Genomic DNA, 16,752 nt, shown 5'->3' with positions numbered 1-16,752 from the left:
AAGAGAAAAATTAGTAAAGCCTTTCAGGCAGGAAAAAAACATCATAAGTAGCAAAAATCTACTTCAGAGTCAAGGGCCTCAAGGCACTAACTGTCCTCTGGAGAAGACAACAGTGACAGAGATTAAATGGTTAGTAGGAGGACCTAATGGAGAAAGGTATTGCATAGTCTGTTAGACCAAAAGAATTTAAGAAGACAAAAGAACATAAAATGTAGCTCTGAATAAGTTAGTTCAAAGAAACTATATCTCAAAAGTGTTAAACACTCTGTGTGTGTGTGTGTGTGTGTGTGTGTGTGTGTGTGTTGTATTCACAGCAAAAATAAGGCCATTGGATTTCAAGGACTATGAAATGCAAAAGAGGAAGAGCAAATATAATGCAATAAATACATCAAAACTTAATTCACCTTTTAGTTTTGCTGTTTTAAATTTTTCTATATCCTTTATTTTTTGCTGACCTAAAGGGAGAAGGTGGGTAAGAGATTCAAGTAAAGAAAGAAATATTAGTCCATGAATATTTTCTGTTCCTTTTACGGATCAGATGTCCTATATTTAGAATGTGTTTGACCTACTTATCTCACAGACATTTATTTCCACCCTCCCCTTTATCTCTCTCTTGATCTTTTTCCAAAAACAGAAGAAAGTATTGGAGGAAGACAAAGCAGGGGGTGGCACAAAAGATTTCAGTGAGTAAGAAGTAAGGACTGGCCAGGTGCAGTGGCTCATGCCTGTAATCCCAGAATTTTGGGAGGTGGAGGTGGGCAGATCACTTGAGGCAAGGAGTTCAAGACCAGCCTGGCCAACATAGGGAAACCCCATTTCTACAAAAAATACAAAAAATTACCAGCCGCGGTGGCTCATGTCTGTAATCCTAGCTACTCAGGAGGCTGAGGCACGAGAATCGCTTGAACCCGGGAGGTGGAGGTTGCAGTGAGCAGAGATTGCACCACTGCACTCCAGCCTAGGTGACAGAGCGAGACTCTGTCTCAAAAATAGAAAAAAAAAAGATGTAATTACCAGGGCTGCAGAGAAAAAGGGAGGGGAAAGGGGAAGATATACAAGAGAAAGATACTGCAGCCCATGACCTTATGCTTCTATTGGATAGATGTTGAAAATGTGAACACATTCATATAGGCTGAGGCTCTTGCAAAATAATTAAAAGGGAGGGAAGAAGTAAGTAGAAAATCAAAGAAATTGAAGTACTAAAGAAAAACAGTTTACCATTTTGCCTATGGTTAGCCACTTTTTTAAAAACCACTTTTCACTTGTATTTACATAAGAAATATTCTTTCACATTAGCAAAGTGCTGAAATACTTCCACCCACTGTAACTCTGCTATACTTTCCACACTCATTCCTCGCATTATATAACAAACATATTTTTACATGGGTTATTTCACCAACACCTCCTCCTAACTCTGCCACCAAAAAGTTTTGCAAAATATATGCAGAAGTCAAGAGCAATGGCTTTTGAAATTTTTAGAAAATGAACACAATTACTAGAAACATTTTATTTTAGGGATCATGGCTCACTGAAGCCTTGACCTCCTGGGTTTGAGCAACCCTCCCGCCTCAGCCTCTCAAACAGCTGGGAGCACAGTCAGGTGCACCATGACCCAATAATTTATTTTTATTTTTTGTAGAGATGGGGGGGTCTCCCTGTGTTGCCCAGGCTGGTCTCAAACTCCTGGCTCAAGCAATCTTCCCACCTCGGCCTCCCGAAGTGTTGGAATTATGGGCATGAGCCACCATGCCTGGCTGCAATATTTGACATAAACAAATACAAGCCAAGTTTTGTTCAAACTTCTATTTTCTTTTTTTGAGACAGGGTCTCACTCTATGCTCAGGCTGGAGTGCAATTTCACAATCATGGCTCACTGTAGCCTCAACCTTCCGGACTCAAGCGATCCTCCCACCTCAGCCCCCCAAGTAGCTGGGACTACCGGAGCACACCACCACACCTGGCTAATTTGTGTATTTTTTTGTAGAGCCGGGGTCTCACTATGTTACCCAGGCTGGTCTTGAACCCCTGAGCTCAAGTGACCCACCTGCTCAGCCTCCCAAATGCTAGGATTACAAGCATGAGCCACTGCACCTGACCCAAACTTCTATTTTCATATAAACACTAAAGTAATTTTTTTTTTTTTTTTTTGAGACAGAGTCTTGCTCTGTCACCCAGCCTGGAGTGCAGTGGCACAATCTTGGCTCACTGCAGCCTCTGCCTCCCGGGTTTAAGCAATTCTCCTGCCTCGGCCTCCCAAGTAGCTGGGATTACAGGCACGTACCACCACCCCGGCTAATTTTTTTTTTTTTGAAACGTATTTTAGTAGAGACAGGATTTCACCATATTGGCCAGACTGGTCTCAAACTCCCAACCTCGGTTGATCCACCTGCCTTGGCCTTCCAAAGTGCTGGGATTACCGGTGTGAGCCACCATGCCCAGCCTCAAGTAATTTATTAAAATAAGAGATTGAAAGTCAACTTTCCTTATCTCTTTTATGTTATTCGAGGGTCACTAGAGATACCATATCAGGTACTGTACAGTCAGGCAGGCTAGGCGATGGTCCTGTAATAACCTTCACATCTCAGGGCTTAACACACACACATCTATTTTATGAAGGACTCTGTTTCACAAAGTCTTCACTCAGAGACCCAGGCTGACAGTCTCCACCATAAGCAGGAACACCCCCAGTCATTACCATGGGAAGAAGAAACATGGCAAATTGCACCCTAACTCTTGAAGACTTTCACCCTCAAGGTGACAGAGGTTACATTTCATTGCCCACAGCCAGCCACATGGCTACATCCAACATCAAAGGGGTGGGGAAGCATTTTCCCAGCAGGTGCTTGGGAAAGGAGAAAAATAGAATGTGAATAGGATCAGTGACTATCACAGGTGCCAGCAATTAGAGTCTTTCTTCTATTAGCGTCTTTCTTCTTGAGGCAATCTGAGAAAAGGCAGGTTTTTTTAGAATGGGATTTTTTTTATAGCCTTTTTTTTTTTTTTTTTGAGATGGAGTTTCGCTCTTGTTTTCCAGGCCGGAGTGCAATGGTGCAATCTCAGCTTACCACAACCTCTGCCTCCCGGGTTAAAATGATTCTCCTGCCTCAGCTTCCCAGTAGCTGGGATTATAGGCATGCGCCTAATTTTGTATTTTCAGTAGAGACAAGGTTTCTCCATGTTGGTCAGGCTGGTCTAGAACTCCCGACCTCAGGTGATCCACCCTTCTCGGTCTCCCACAGTGCTGGGATTACAGACGTGAGCCACCATGCCCGGCCTAGACTTTATTTTTTGGAACAGTTTTGGGTTTACAATAAATTGAGAAAAAGTACAGAGGTGCCCTATGTCCCCTGCTCACACACACTCATACCCCTCACTACCAAAATATCCCACCAAAATGATTCACGTATTACAATCAATGAACCTACATTAATACATTGTTATCACCCAAAGTCCATAGTTTGCATTAGGATTCACTCTTGATATTCCCCATTCTCTGGGTTTTGACAAATGTATAATGGCATATATTCACCACTGGAGTGTCATACAAGATAGTTCCACTGCCCCAAAAGTCATCTGTGCTCACCTATTCACCCCTCGCTCCCTGCAGCTCCTGGCCACCACTGATCTTTTGACTGCATAGTTTTGCCCTCCCCAGATTGTCACATAATTGGAATCGTATAGTATGTAGTCTTTTCAGACTGCCTTCTTTCACTTACTAGTATGCATTTAAGCTTCCTCCATATCTTTTCATGGCTTAAGAACTCATTTCTTTTAGCACTGAATAATGTTCCATTGTATGAATATACCACAGCTTGTACATTCAGCCACTGAAAGACATCTTGGTTGTTCCCAAGTTTTGGCAATTATGAATAAAACTGCTATTAATGCCATGTGCAGATTTTTGTGTATATGTAAGTTTTCAGATCAGTTGGGTAAATACCAAGCAGTGAGATTTCTGGATCATAGGGTAAGAGTATGTTTAGTTTTGTTAGAAACTACCAAACACTCTTCCAAAGTGGCTGTACCATTTTGCATACCAACGTGCGATGAATGAGGGTTGCTGTTGCTCTACATCCACACCAGCATTTGGTGGTGTCAGTATTTTGAATTTCACCCATTGTAATGGTTGTGTAGTAGTATTTCATTGTTTTAATTTGCAATTTCCTAATGGCATATGATGTTGAGCATCTTTTCATATGTTTCTTTGCTATCTATATAATTTTCTTCAATGAGATGTGAGTTGAGATCTTTCACACATATTTGAAGCAGGTTGTTTTCTTATCACTGAGTTTTAAGAGTTCTCTGTATATTTTGCATAATAGTACTTTATCAGACATGTTTTCGTTTTTTTTTTTTTTTTTTTTTTTTTTTTTTGTAGACGAAGTCTCACTCTGCCACCCAGCTCAGAGAGCAGTGGTACAGTCTTGGCTCACTGCAACCTCTGCCTCCTGGGTTCATGTGATTCTCATGCCTCAGCCTCCCAACTAGCTGGGATTACAGGCATGCACCACCACACCCGGCTAATTTTTGTATTTTTAGTAGAGACAGGGTTTCACCATGTTGGCCAGACTGGTCTCAAACTCGTGACTACAGGTGATCTACCTGCCTCAGCCTCCCAAAGTGCTGGGATTACAGGTGTGCACCTGGCCTATCAGACATGTTTCTGAAAATATTTTCTCCCAGTCTATGGCTGGTCTTCCCATTCTCTTGCTTTAATTTTTAAAACTAACATTAGAAAGTAACTTAGGACAGTATACCTGTATAGAAAGAGGGCAGAATTTCAAATCACTCACAAAAGCACATGACCAGTTTTGACATTTATAGTCAGGGACACCTTTCTAAGGTATACCTCAGTAGAAATGATGGCAGCAGCAACTCATCTAGAGTGGCCATTGCCAAGACGCCAGCTACAGCAGGGAGGCACTGAGTATTTCCTTAAAGGAAAATACACTGCATGGAGCAGGCAGGAGCCCTGCCCTTCCCAGATGCCACTGCAGCTGTCCTGCAGTGGCTGCAGACCCAGGTGTCTCTGTGCTCTTGGGAGCCTGGGAGGGCCCCCCTCCCACTGCCAGCACCTGTTCCTGCTGCCTGGCTTCTCCCACTGTCAGTACCTGCTCCAATTGTGGAGCAAGGTTGGGGCCAAGCCCCAGCACTGTTGCAGCCTGGCCAGGTGGGCTTATGCTCAGAGCAGTGCTGACACACCAGCCCCCTGCTGCATCAGTCCCCTCCAGACTTTGGGTGATGAGGATCGTGGGAGGAAAGCTGAGGGGCACTGCAGGCAGCTCAACACTGGCCTGCAGGCACCTCTTGGCACAAACATCCTGGGTGCTAATGAATGGCCGTGAGAGGCAGACAGGCTCCTGGGAGGAAGGGGGTGGGTCCCCACTGAAGCCCCACCTTCAAGCCAGGGAAGGTCCTACCAGTCCTGCCCACCAGACAAGGAACTTGCAGTGCTTTTTCCTGAGCCCACCCATTGCTGCCCATGGACCAATCAGCATACACTTCCCCCCCACTCTGAATGAAGACCATAAAAACCCCAGACTCAGCCAGAGCAGGGCAGACATCTGGATGACCAGCTGCATAGAGGAACTACTCTCTCTGCTGAGAGCTGAACACTTGTGGGGATGACCTGTCAGCAAAGAGGAGCCACCCACTCCAGGCCTCCTCTATGCTGAGAGCTGCACACTCGATGGGATGACCTGCCCACAGAGAGGAGCTGCTCGCTGAGCATGAGAATCACTTGAACCCAGGAGGGTCTCCTCTGAGCTGTTCTAACACTCAGTAAAGTTCTTCTTCATCTTGCTCACCGTCCATTTGTCTGCATACATCATTCTTCCTGGACACAGGACAAGAACTCGGGCAAAGGCACCACCAGCCACAGAGGTTTCCGGCCAGAAAAACAACACCTCAAAGATCCCAAAGAAAGAAAGAGCAAACGGCTAAAGTCAAAAGATTTGTTTCAAGCCCAGCTAAGATAATCATTAGCTGTATTAGATTTTTGTCTAACTAACTAGCCAGTAAAGTCCAGACCTTCCTAAGCAAACAAAGGAAGTTTTGATCCACAGGATTCTCTCCCTCTCTCTCCCTTCAGTTCTCCACTCCGCTTTCTCCTATGTAGCATTTACTCTAACAGCTCTCTCAATGTGATAGGAAAATAGCTCCAGGGTTTCATGATCCTTACATCTCCCAAGTGAAGCCAGCTTGCTCCTAGCATTCAAAAAAAAAAAAAAACACTTGAAACCAGGCACAGTGGCTCACACTTGTAATCCCAGCACTTTGGGAGGCTGAAGCAGGTGGCTTGCTTGAGGTCAGGAGTTCGAGACCAGCCTGGCCAACATAGTAAAACTCCGTCTCTACTAAAAATACAAAAATTAGCCAGGTGTGGTGGCACATGCCTGTAATCCCAGCTACTTGGGAGGCTGAGGTAGGAGGATTGCTTGAACCCAGGAGACAGAGGCTGCAGTGAGCCAAGATTGCACCACTGCACTCCAGCCTGGGCAACAAAGCAAGACTCCATCTGGAAAAAAATAGAAATAAAAATAACTTGGATCACATGCCCACCCATACACCAATCTCTGCATCCAGGGGAATATAGTGGACCCTGATGGGTCAGTGTGGGTCACACATAACAGACAGAGGCAGAGCCCCTTGATTGGCAGACCTGCTAGGAGTTATAGAAAGGCACTGAGTAGTTCCTTAAAGGAAAAATCAGAGTCCTATTACCAAAAAGAGGAAGGAAATTGGCCCAACCAAAACAACAGATGTCAAAAATATCCGCTATGAGATTTTAGTCAAGTCACTTACTCTCTGAACCTCTGGGTTTTTTTGGTTTTTTGGGGGTTTTTTTTTTTTTTTTTTTTTTGAGACGGAGTCTCACGCTGTCACCCAGGCTGGAGTGCAGTGGCCGGATCTCAGCTCACTGCAAGCTCCGCCTCCCGGGTTTACGCCATTCTCCTGCCTCAGCCTCCCGAGTAGCTGGAACTACAGGTGACGGCCACTACTCCCGGCTAGTTTTTTTTGTATTTTTTAGTAGAGACGGGTTTTCACCGTGTTAGCCAGGATGGTCTCGATCTCCTGACCTTGTGATCCGCCCATCTCGGCCTTCCAAAGTGCTGGGATTACAGGCTTGAGCCACCGCGCCCGGCCTGAACCTCTGTTTTTTATCAGTAAAAGAGGCATGCTTATGATAATACTAGACCCATTACTCCGTGTAGTTCTTGTAAGAATCAAGCACATATTACATGAACAAGATTTGTAAACTGTTGCAAGACACTATTGTAAATAATAGCACCCACTAACCGAGCATTTATTATGGCTAGAAGAAATAGTATTATTTCTATTATTAGTGTCTTGGATACATATATTCACTAACTTTAATGTGATATCTTAAATAGACTTTAGGTTTCCTAAGTAACCATTCAACCTTAATTTGGCTTCTTATGTAGACTTTTCTGTTGAAATAAGAGGGACTAAATGACTTAAATGAATATCAGAGGGCTTGGCAATTCTATGTTTTATTAAAATTCACTTCGTTTTTGCAAATCAACTTCATACAATAGGCAGTTTTTTAGTGGTTAATGTCAACTGGCTAAGCTGGCAACTAAAGTTCCAAACCTGCAAAGTTAGATGGTCAAGCTGTGAGGGATAGAGAACATCACCAATACCAGTGTTCTGCTTCCATTGGCAGGTGGGGTATCTTTTTAATTTTTTATTTAGTATTATCAAATCTGACAGTAAATGAATATCCATAATATTGAGTGTTAATCATTTGAAATAGTATCAGTGTTTTTGAACTATTAGTAAAACTAGTCACAGATGGTGATTCATTCAAGTAAATTTAACTATTATTCAAAAAACAGCTATTCTTCTTCCACTTTGGGGTTTACACAAAACTCATTTGTTAATCTGATATGTAGACATCGAAGTAGCCATACGTCATTATTACTTTATTCTCTTTCTATGTTATGGAAAAAGTGTGATTTTAATGACCATAGGCATCATATATTATTCCAGAACTCAGCTTTCCTTTTAGGATAGATTTATTTAAATTAGCTAGGAGATAGATCATGCTTCATTTAAAATTGCTAAAATAAGTACTTGCATTAGCTTTGCAAAATAGTCCTTTTTTTACTTAAAATGTTCTCTTCAAAGTGTTTCAGTTGCTAAATGTGAATTATTTCCAAAGATTCTCCAGATCAAAAGGTGAGATGATATTTTAAAAATTCAATTTCCTTATAATGTAATGAGGTCAATAATACAAAGAGTTCAGAGTCTCCAATTCCTTTTTCAATTTAAAAATGCCAGTGGAGGCCGGGCACGGTGGCTCAAGCCTGTAATCCCGGCACTTTGGGAGGCCGAGACGGGCGGATCACGAGGTCAGGAGATCGAGACCATCCTGGCTAACATGGTGAAACCCTGTCTCTACTAAAAAAATACAGAAAACTAGCCGGGCGAGGTGGCGAGCACCTGTAGTCCCAGCTACTCGGGAGGCTGAGCCAGGAGAATGGCATAAACCCGGGAGGCGGAGCTTGCAGTGAGCAGAGATCCGGCCACCACACTCCAGCCTGGGTGACAGAGCGAGACTCCGTCTCAAAAAAAAAAAAAAAAAAAAGCCAGTGGATCAAGTAATTTCTAAATTATTGCCCTAGTCTTTGGACTTCCTGTAAATTTCTTGTCAATATTTTTTGAATTTATTTATGAAAGTGCTGTCTTTAAAATTAATTATTCACTTATCTTCATTTTAAAGTATTTTTTCTAAACTGCTTATTTGATGTAGTAGATGAAAGAGTATATTTAAAGGCATTAATTTTTATTAACAGCTAAATATTTCAAGATGTCATTTTTCCCTCTAAGTTTTCAGAAAAATCTCTATTACGTGCTCCCAGAGGGAAAAATAGACTTTAAATTAATTTACTTAATAAAGAGATAAATATAGTCTGTCTGTATCTCGTCATAAACTTAGCAGAACTAATCCCTGAATGCCAATGACTACTGCAGGATTTTATCAGTCCTGGTTACCCTCAGTCCCACCCTCACCTTCCCTGCTCTGCCCCCTACCACAGGGGCTGGCTTTCCTGGTCCCCGTGCCAGCTTGCTTCCAGCTGAGTTTGGCCAATGGGAGGCACTAGTAGAGGTTACAGGCTGGGAGATTGGAAGTGGGTGGTAAAGAAGAAATCAAGGTATTTCTCCTTCCTTTTTGCCTTAGAAGACAACTGGAGCAATGACTGGCTCTCCCATCTGGCCCCAGCTCCCAACTGAAGAGTCCTGCTGTGAGTCCAACTTTGTCAGATATATCAGTCAGGGTCCAATCAGGAAAAATAATGCACACAGTAATTTAAACAGGAAAAATTTAATATAGAAAATTAGGCCAGGCACAGTGGCTCACGCCTGTAATACCAGCACTTTGAAAGGCCAAGGAGGGAGAATTGCTTGGACCCAGGAGTTCAAGACCAGCCTGGACAACATAGCAAGGTCCCAACTCGAAAAATAAGATTAAAAAGTTAAATTAAAATTTAAAATAAAGAAAATTTATTAGAGAGATATTGGAGTAACGCAGTAAGAAAGAGAATTCTAAAGAATACAAGAATAGCAGATATAAGGAGCAGTCACAACCCTGGGACTGAGATAAAGCATCCAAGTAAGATCTCTGCAACCTCACCAAGACAAAAATCCAGATCTTGTTGGAGAGGGAATAGCCTTGGCTCACTGGATAGTGAAGCTGAGGTGCCATGCCAGAAGCACTTGCTGAGGTACTAACAGAAGCTGTCTACAGAGAGATGCCAAACCTTGCCACCCATTGCAAAGCTACCTTAGGCGATGCTGGGGAAATTCCCCATGGGGAGGTACTGTGTGCTGCCAGCTAGGAAATACTGCAGAAGCTGCATGCACAAGCTGGGCACTACAGAAGCCATGTGTGTTGCAGGAGCCAAGTATGGCAGATGCTGTACATACTGCAGGAACACCGTGAGAGGAGCACATGGAAGTCAGAAAGAGAGAGAAAAAAAAACCTTCCTGTGCAATGTCTCGCCAGCACCGTCTACCAGCAAAGCTTAATATCATGCAGGAGGAAAACTATTTACAGGGCCTGTATTAGTTTGCTATTGATGCATAACATATCACCACAAACTTAGTGGCTTAAACAACACAAAGTTATTATTGCACAGCTCCTGCGGCTTAGGAGTCTGGCACATCTTGTCTGGGTACTCTGCTTAAGGTCTCACACAGCTGAAATCAAGGTGTCAGCTGGCTACATATTCATCTGGAGGATCAAGTAGGAAGTGATCCACTTCCAAGTTCATTTAGGTCATTGGCAGAATTTAGTTCCTTGCAGTTGTAGAACTAAAGACCTTGTTTTTCTTGCTGGCTGTCAACCAGGGACCACTCTCAACAACTAGAGGGTACTCTGGCCATGTCGCCCCCTCCATGGGCCCTCTTAACTTTGAATCTCCTCTCCCAAGAAGAGTCCTCTTTCCCTTTCAAGAAAGCACCTGAGTCGGTCAGACCCACTCAGGAAAACCACCCTTCGATTAACTCGAAGTCAACTGATTTGAGATCTCAATTACATCTTCATCTTTGTCATCTGATGTAACCTCATCACGGGAGTAAAATCCATCATGTTCACAGTCCCATCTATACTCAAGGAAAAGGGATTACACAGGACCTGGACAAGGTCCTATAAGAATCTTGGGGGCCATCTTAGAATTATGACTACAGGCAATGAAGAATGGATTTGGAGTGAAGAGACAATAAATTGATGACTGGCATACCAGGTAACCCCTACCCCTGGGTTCCAGGAATACCACTTCTTCTCCAGCCAAGGGTACAGTGGCTGCCTATCATTGCTAATCTCTGGATTGCCTCACCATCCCCTGTTGATTAACAATTATCTATCAATAGTAACAATTCTCTATCATAAACTCTATTTTCAAATACTCAGAATCATTTATGTCTTCCTAATTGGAACCTTACTAAGACAAAGTTTTGCTAGTATCTTTTCACATAGGTAATGTTAGCTAAAACCATAAAAGTGGCAATGTCTGTCAATGTAACTGGGGTCTGTCAATGTAACTGGGGTCTGTGTGATAGCTGTGCCTAGGTGATAGCTGTACCCTCTGAGCCTGCTTGTACCCAGTCCAGATGTACCACTTCCCAATTACAATGGGTTGCTGTTAGGCCTACCTGACCTTATGACTTGGTGGTTCTTGTAGAACCCAGAAGCTAGCTCATAATGGGCCCTTCTGGTCACATGGATACATAGTACATAATCAGATGCTCTATTTCTGTCAAGGCCAGTAGCATACCAGAAGCTGATTTTTAAAAGGTCTATAAATTCTGTGTAGATGGTGGGCCGTGTTCCAAATCCTAGGGTCTATGTGGGCTTGCCATAAACTGCACAAGACATCTTTTCCCACCATTGATACCTCCAACATCATAGGGGCTTCTCCATCTTAAGGTCCAAATAACAGTGCTGCCTGCACCACAGGCTGGACCTGTTGCAAAGCCATGTCTTGCTCTGGAAAGCTTTCCACATTACACCATAAATGAGCTGGAGCTTGGTATATGCTGCCACCAGAACATAGAGTTCTACCAGGTATTGCGTTTCCTTCCTAGTGATGGCAGATACAAACTCAACAATGTATCCTTTACTTCAGAGGGGATGTCCTAGCATACCCTCCACTAGACCTTTAAAAACTCCGGCCGGGCGCAGTGGCTCAAGCTGGTAATCCCAGCACTTTGGGAGGCCGAGACGGGTGCATCACAAGGTCAGGAGATCAAGACCATCCTGGCTAACATGGTGAAACCCCGTCTCTACTTTAAAAATACAAAAAACTAGCCAGGTGTGGTGGTGGGCGCCTGTAGTCCCAGCTACTCGGGAGGCTGAGGCAGGAGAATGGCGTAAACCCAGGAGGCAGAGCTTGCAGTGAGTGGAGATTGAGCCACTGCACTCCAGCCTGGGCTACAGAGCGAGACTCCATCTCAAAAAAAACAAAAAAACAAAACAAAAAAAACTTCACTGATGTCTTAGAACACTAAATCTTCATAAGGTTTCTCTCCCACTCTCTGGAGCACAAATTTTTTTTCCAGGGCCACCCACATGTTGGCGACTTCTTGCTCATCCAGTTCAATGAAGTGATAGTTGTAATAAACCAATGTGATAATCTGCATCTCCAGGTGATCTGAATGTCTTTCTACTATATTATGTGAAAGGACAGAAAAGTTAACATAGCCCTAGGGTGGAAACATAAATTAATACTTATTGTGTCCATTTCCACATGAATGCAAACTGATTCTTTTTTTCTTCTTCTTTCTTTTTTTTTTTTTTTAATTGAGACAGGATCTCACTCTGTTGCCCAGTCTGGAGTGCAGTAGTGCAATCTTGGCTCACTGCAACCTCTGCCTCCCAGGCTCAAGCCATCCTCCCACTTCAGCTTCCCAAGTGGCTGGGACTAGAGGTGTGAGTCACTACGCTCAGCTAATTTTTGCAATTTGTAGAGATGGTGTTTCGCCATGTTGCCCAGGCTCGTCTTAAGCTCCTAAGCTCAAGGGATCCTTCCACCTTGGCCTCCCAAAGTGCTGGGATTACAGGCGTGAGCCACTACACCTGGCCTGAACTGATTCTTTTTTTTTTTTTTTTTTTTTTTTTGAGACGGAGTCTCTCTCTGTCACCCAGGCTGGAGTGCAGTGGCCGGATCTCAGCTCACTGCAAGCTCCGCCTCCCGGGTTCACGCCATTCTCCTGCCTCAGCCTCCCGAGTAGCTGGGACTATAGGCGCCCGCCACCTCGCCCGGCTAGTTTTTTGTATTTTTTAGTAGAGACGGGGTTTCACCGTGTTAGCCAGGATGGTCTCGATCTCCTGACCTCGTGATCCGCCCGTCTCGGCCTCCCAAAGTGCTGGGATTACAGGCTTGAGCCACCGCGCCCGGCCCTGAACTGATTCTTATTCTCCTTTCTTATCAGGGTGGAAATGACTGTATTCATCAGGCCAACAGTCTGTACCTGAGACCATACTAGTCTTCATTGGCAAGGATACATCTGGCACGGCAGACTTCACCCACTGGGTTCTGGACCTGAAAACTGGCTCAGATACAGAAACTGGCCAAGCAACCATGTCTTTTTATTTGGGCAGCTGCCCTCAGCCTCCTGATCATTCATTCTTAATTTCTTTTCATTTTATAGATTGAGCAATAGTCAAAACTTGTACTGGTTGTCCACCTTGTCCCTAGACCCATCATCTCACAACCATCTCCACAGCCCTCTTTGTCTCAGACCCCTCTGGGAAACGCTCTGTTTTTTTCTGCTTACTATGATAATCTCACCTACTTTGCATGTGATGGTTTAAGTGCTACTACCTAACCTCTGTTACATGATAGAATCCTATCCTACCCCTGTCTATTAGGGAGCCCAGTTTTACAATGGCTTATCTTACTTCTATGGCCTGGCCTACAGAAGATCACTGAGTTTCTCAATGATTCTGGTGCCTCCTTTTACCAGCACATTCCTTATCCCTTTAATAAATGGAGTATCATCTGGATTCTTCTGCAGAACATAGCAGATGGGTTTTCCAGACCTATATAACTACTCTAGATAGCACATATCTCTGAACCTTTTACTCCTTTGCTATGTTCCAAAGCAGTCTGAATTTTCTATTATATTTCTTCTAAGCTTTCTCAAAAACTATCTTGGCAGCAAGTTAACACTCTTTCCCAAGATGTTAAATCCTGTGTTATGGAAGAGTGCTCCCTTATCCATAAATTCTTCTTTATCTCTACTGATCCAGCCTCCTTAGCATCCAGTTCCATATATTCCCTCCCAGCTCCTGCCAATACATACTAGCTATACCCTGCATCTCTTTTAGCAGGTGATCCATGTTTCCCTTAGCAGCTAAGGGAGGTGCTAGGTACGGTGCTCCCTGATCCCAGCACTGGTCTGGTGGCCGGGTGGGGAGATGAGAGTTAATTATGGGGATGGATGGATGTGATCTTATGCATTATGGGGATGATGCAAGCCAAAGGCCTCTAAGTCATTTTTTAAAACTATTTACTGTTTATTTAAAACTTTATTCTTGAATTTGCAACATTCAAAAACGATATTCACAACTGGAGTCAGAGCAAGGGCAGAGACGCCAAAACAGATGGTTTTTTCCTTAATTCATCACTCTGGAGCAGAGTTTAAACCAAGCTGGAACCACTCAGCCACGGACTTGCAGCATCCACTTGGTCCAGAGCTTGTACAAATAGGAGCCAAAAACCATGACCTCAGTGAGATCTGAAGATTTCAGAGCCTTCAGCTCAAGCATGGCCTTGCTTACCTGCTCAGTGTAAGGGATCTGTGACCCTTCTGGGCCATACGTGGCTTCTAGCAGCCGCCTCTGGGCCTGAAACACCTCTGGATCTTCCAGGTCTTTGGGAACTTCCACCCACAGTGAGATATTTTTACATTCTGGAAGAATGCCCATCTTGCGGCCCTCACAACCAACCACTCTCCCGCAGAAGCTAGGCCTAACCATCTACATCATTTTAAGTAAAGTGGGATCATCGGCCTTTCACAGGAAGGACTGAGCTGCTTCTTCAGACCCAGAGGGTTCAGGGGAATCTGAGGATTCAAGATTTTCAAGTTTATCAACCTGGATTTTTCCATCTCAAGTTTCAGGATCCCACTTCCTCCCAGCAAAGACACTGACATTGATGTAACACACTTGGCATGGCTGAGGATTCACTCTTCTATGTATTTTTTTTTTAATTTTTTGAGACAAGATCTTGCTCTGCCACTATCATGGCTCACTGCAGCCTCAACCTCCCAGGTTCGGGTGAGCCTCTCATCTCAGGTGAGCCTCCCATCTCAGCCTCCCAAGTAGCTGGGATTACAGGTGCACACTGCCATGCCCGGCTTATTTTTTGTAGAGATGGGGTTTCGCCATGTTGCTCAGGCTGGTCTTGAACTCCTGAGCTCAAGGGATCCACTCGTCTCAACTTCCCAAAGTGCTTGGGTTACAGGTGTGAGCCACCCACAGTGCCCTGCCAATTCACTCTTCTTTTTTTTTTTTTTTTTTTTTTTTAGAAACAGTCTTGCTCTGTTGCCCAGGCTGGAGTGCAGTGGTGCAATCTTGGCTCACTGCAACCTCCGCCTCCCAGGTTCAAGCGCTTCTCCTGCCTCAGCCTCCCAAGTAGCTGGGATTATAGGTGCCCACCAACACACCCAGATAATTTTTGTAATTTTAGTAGAGACGCTGGGCGCGGTGGCTCACGCCTGTAATCCCAGCACTTTGGGAGGCCGAAGCGGGCGAATCACAAGGTCAGGCGATCGAGACCACGGTGAAACCCCGTCTCTACTAAAAATACAAAAAATTAGCCGGGTGCAGTGGCGGGCGCCTGTAGTCCCAGCTACTCAGGAGGCTGAGGCAGGAGAATGGCGTGAACCCGGGAGGTGGAGCTTGCAGTGAGCCGAGATCGTGCCACTGCACTCCAGCCTGGGCGACAGAGCGAGACTCCGTCTCAAAAAAAAAAAAAAAAAAAATTTTTAGTAGAGACAGGGTTTCACTATGTTGGCCAGGATGGTCTGGATCTCCTAACCTCATGATCTGCCTGCCTCGGCCTCCCAAAGTGCTGGGATTACAGGCGTGAGCCACCACACCTGGCCAAAAATTCACTCTTCTATGGAGCAAGTTTGGCTCCTGTTTTAGTCCTGGGCCTTTTCTTCAACTTTTGCTGCCATCTGACTTCAAGATTTGAGAGTCTAGTTATTTCCTGCCTAGGAGACCCTCTGGCTTTTGTATGTCATTATTTGTATTAGTCCATTTTCACACTGCTATAAAGAACTACCTGAGACTGAGTAATTTATGAAGAAAAGAAATTTAATTGGCTCACAGTTCTGCAGGCTTAACAGGAAGCATGGCTAGCCTCAGGAAACTTACAACCATGGCAGAAGGTGAAGAGGAAGTAGGCATTTGTTACCATGGCCAGGCAGGAGGGAGACAGAACAAGCAGGGAACTGCCACACACTTTTAAACCATCAGGTCTCATGAGAACTCTATCATGAGACAGCACTGGGGGATGGTGCTAAACCATTAGAAATCACCCCATCAAAGCACCTCCCACCAGGCCCCACTTTGAACACATGGGGATTATAATTTGACATGAGACTTGGATGGGGACACAGAGCTGACACTCGAGTAGCTGGAATTACAGGTGCCCGTCATCACACCAGGCTAATTTTTGTAATTTTTAGTAGAGTCGGGGGTTTCACCATGTTGGCCAGACTTGTCTCAAACTCCTGACCTCAAGTGATCCACCCACCTCAGCCTCCCAAAGTGCTGGGATTACAGGCATGAGCCACTGAGCCTGGCCCAAATTCCTTAATATGACATTCAAGGGCCATCACAATCTGGTCCCTACCTAGTTGGGCTATTATTCCTCAACACTCACTGATATTCTGCCTGTTCTAATGGTTATTTTCTAGATACGATGTGCACTTCTATGTCTTTGTGCCTTTACACATACTGTTCCTTCTTCCTGGAGTGCCTTGTTTATCCTCTTTCATTATCAGAATTCAATTCACTGTCCAAATCCCAAGTCATATATTGCCTCATTCAGGAAGTCTTTCTTAGTACCACTACAACCCGAATTAATGTCTCGCAGCAGCCTTTGTTTACATCTCCAATAAAGTCGTTTCCATAGTCTACCCTGTATTACAGTTACTAAGTTTGTGGCTATGTTTTCCACTTGGTTGTGAACTTGTTACAGAAACGCCAGGGGT

Source organism: Macaca mulatta, chromosome 7 (assembly GCF_049350105.2).
Source record: "Macaca mulatta isolate MMU2019108-1 chromosome 7, T2T-MMU8v2.0, whole genome shotgun sequence".
Lineage (NCBI taxonomy): Eukaryota > Metazoa > Chordata > Mammalia > Primates > Cercopithecidae > Macaca > Macaca mulatta.
Note: the sequence above shows the minus strand (reverse complement) of the source record.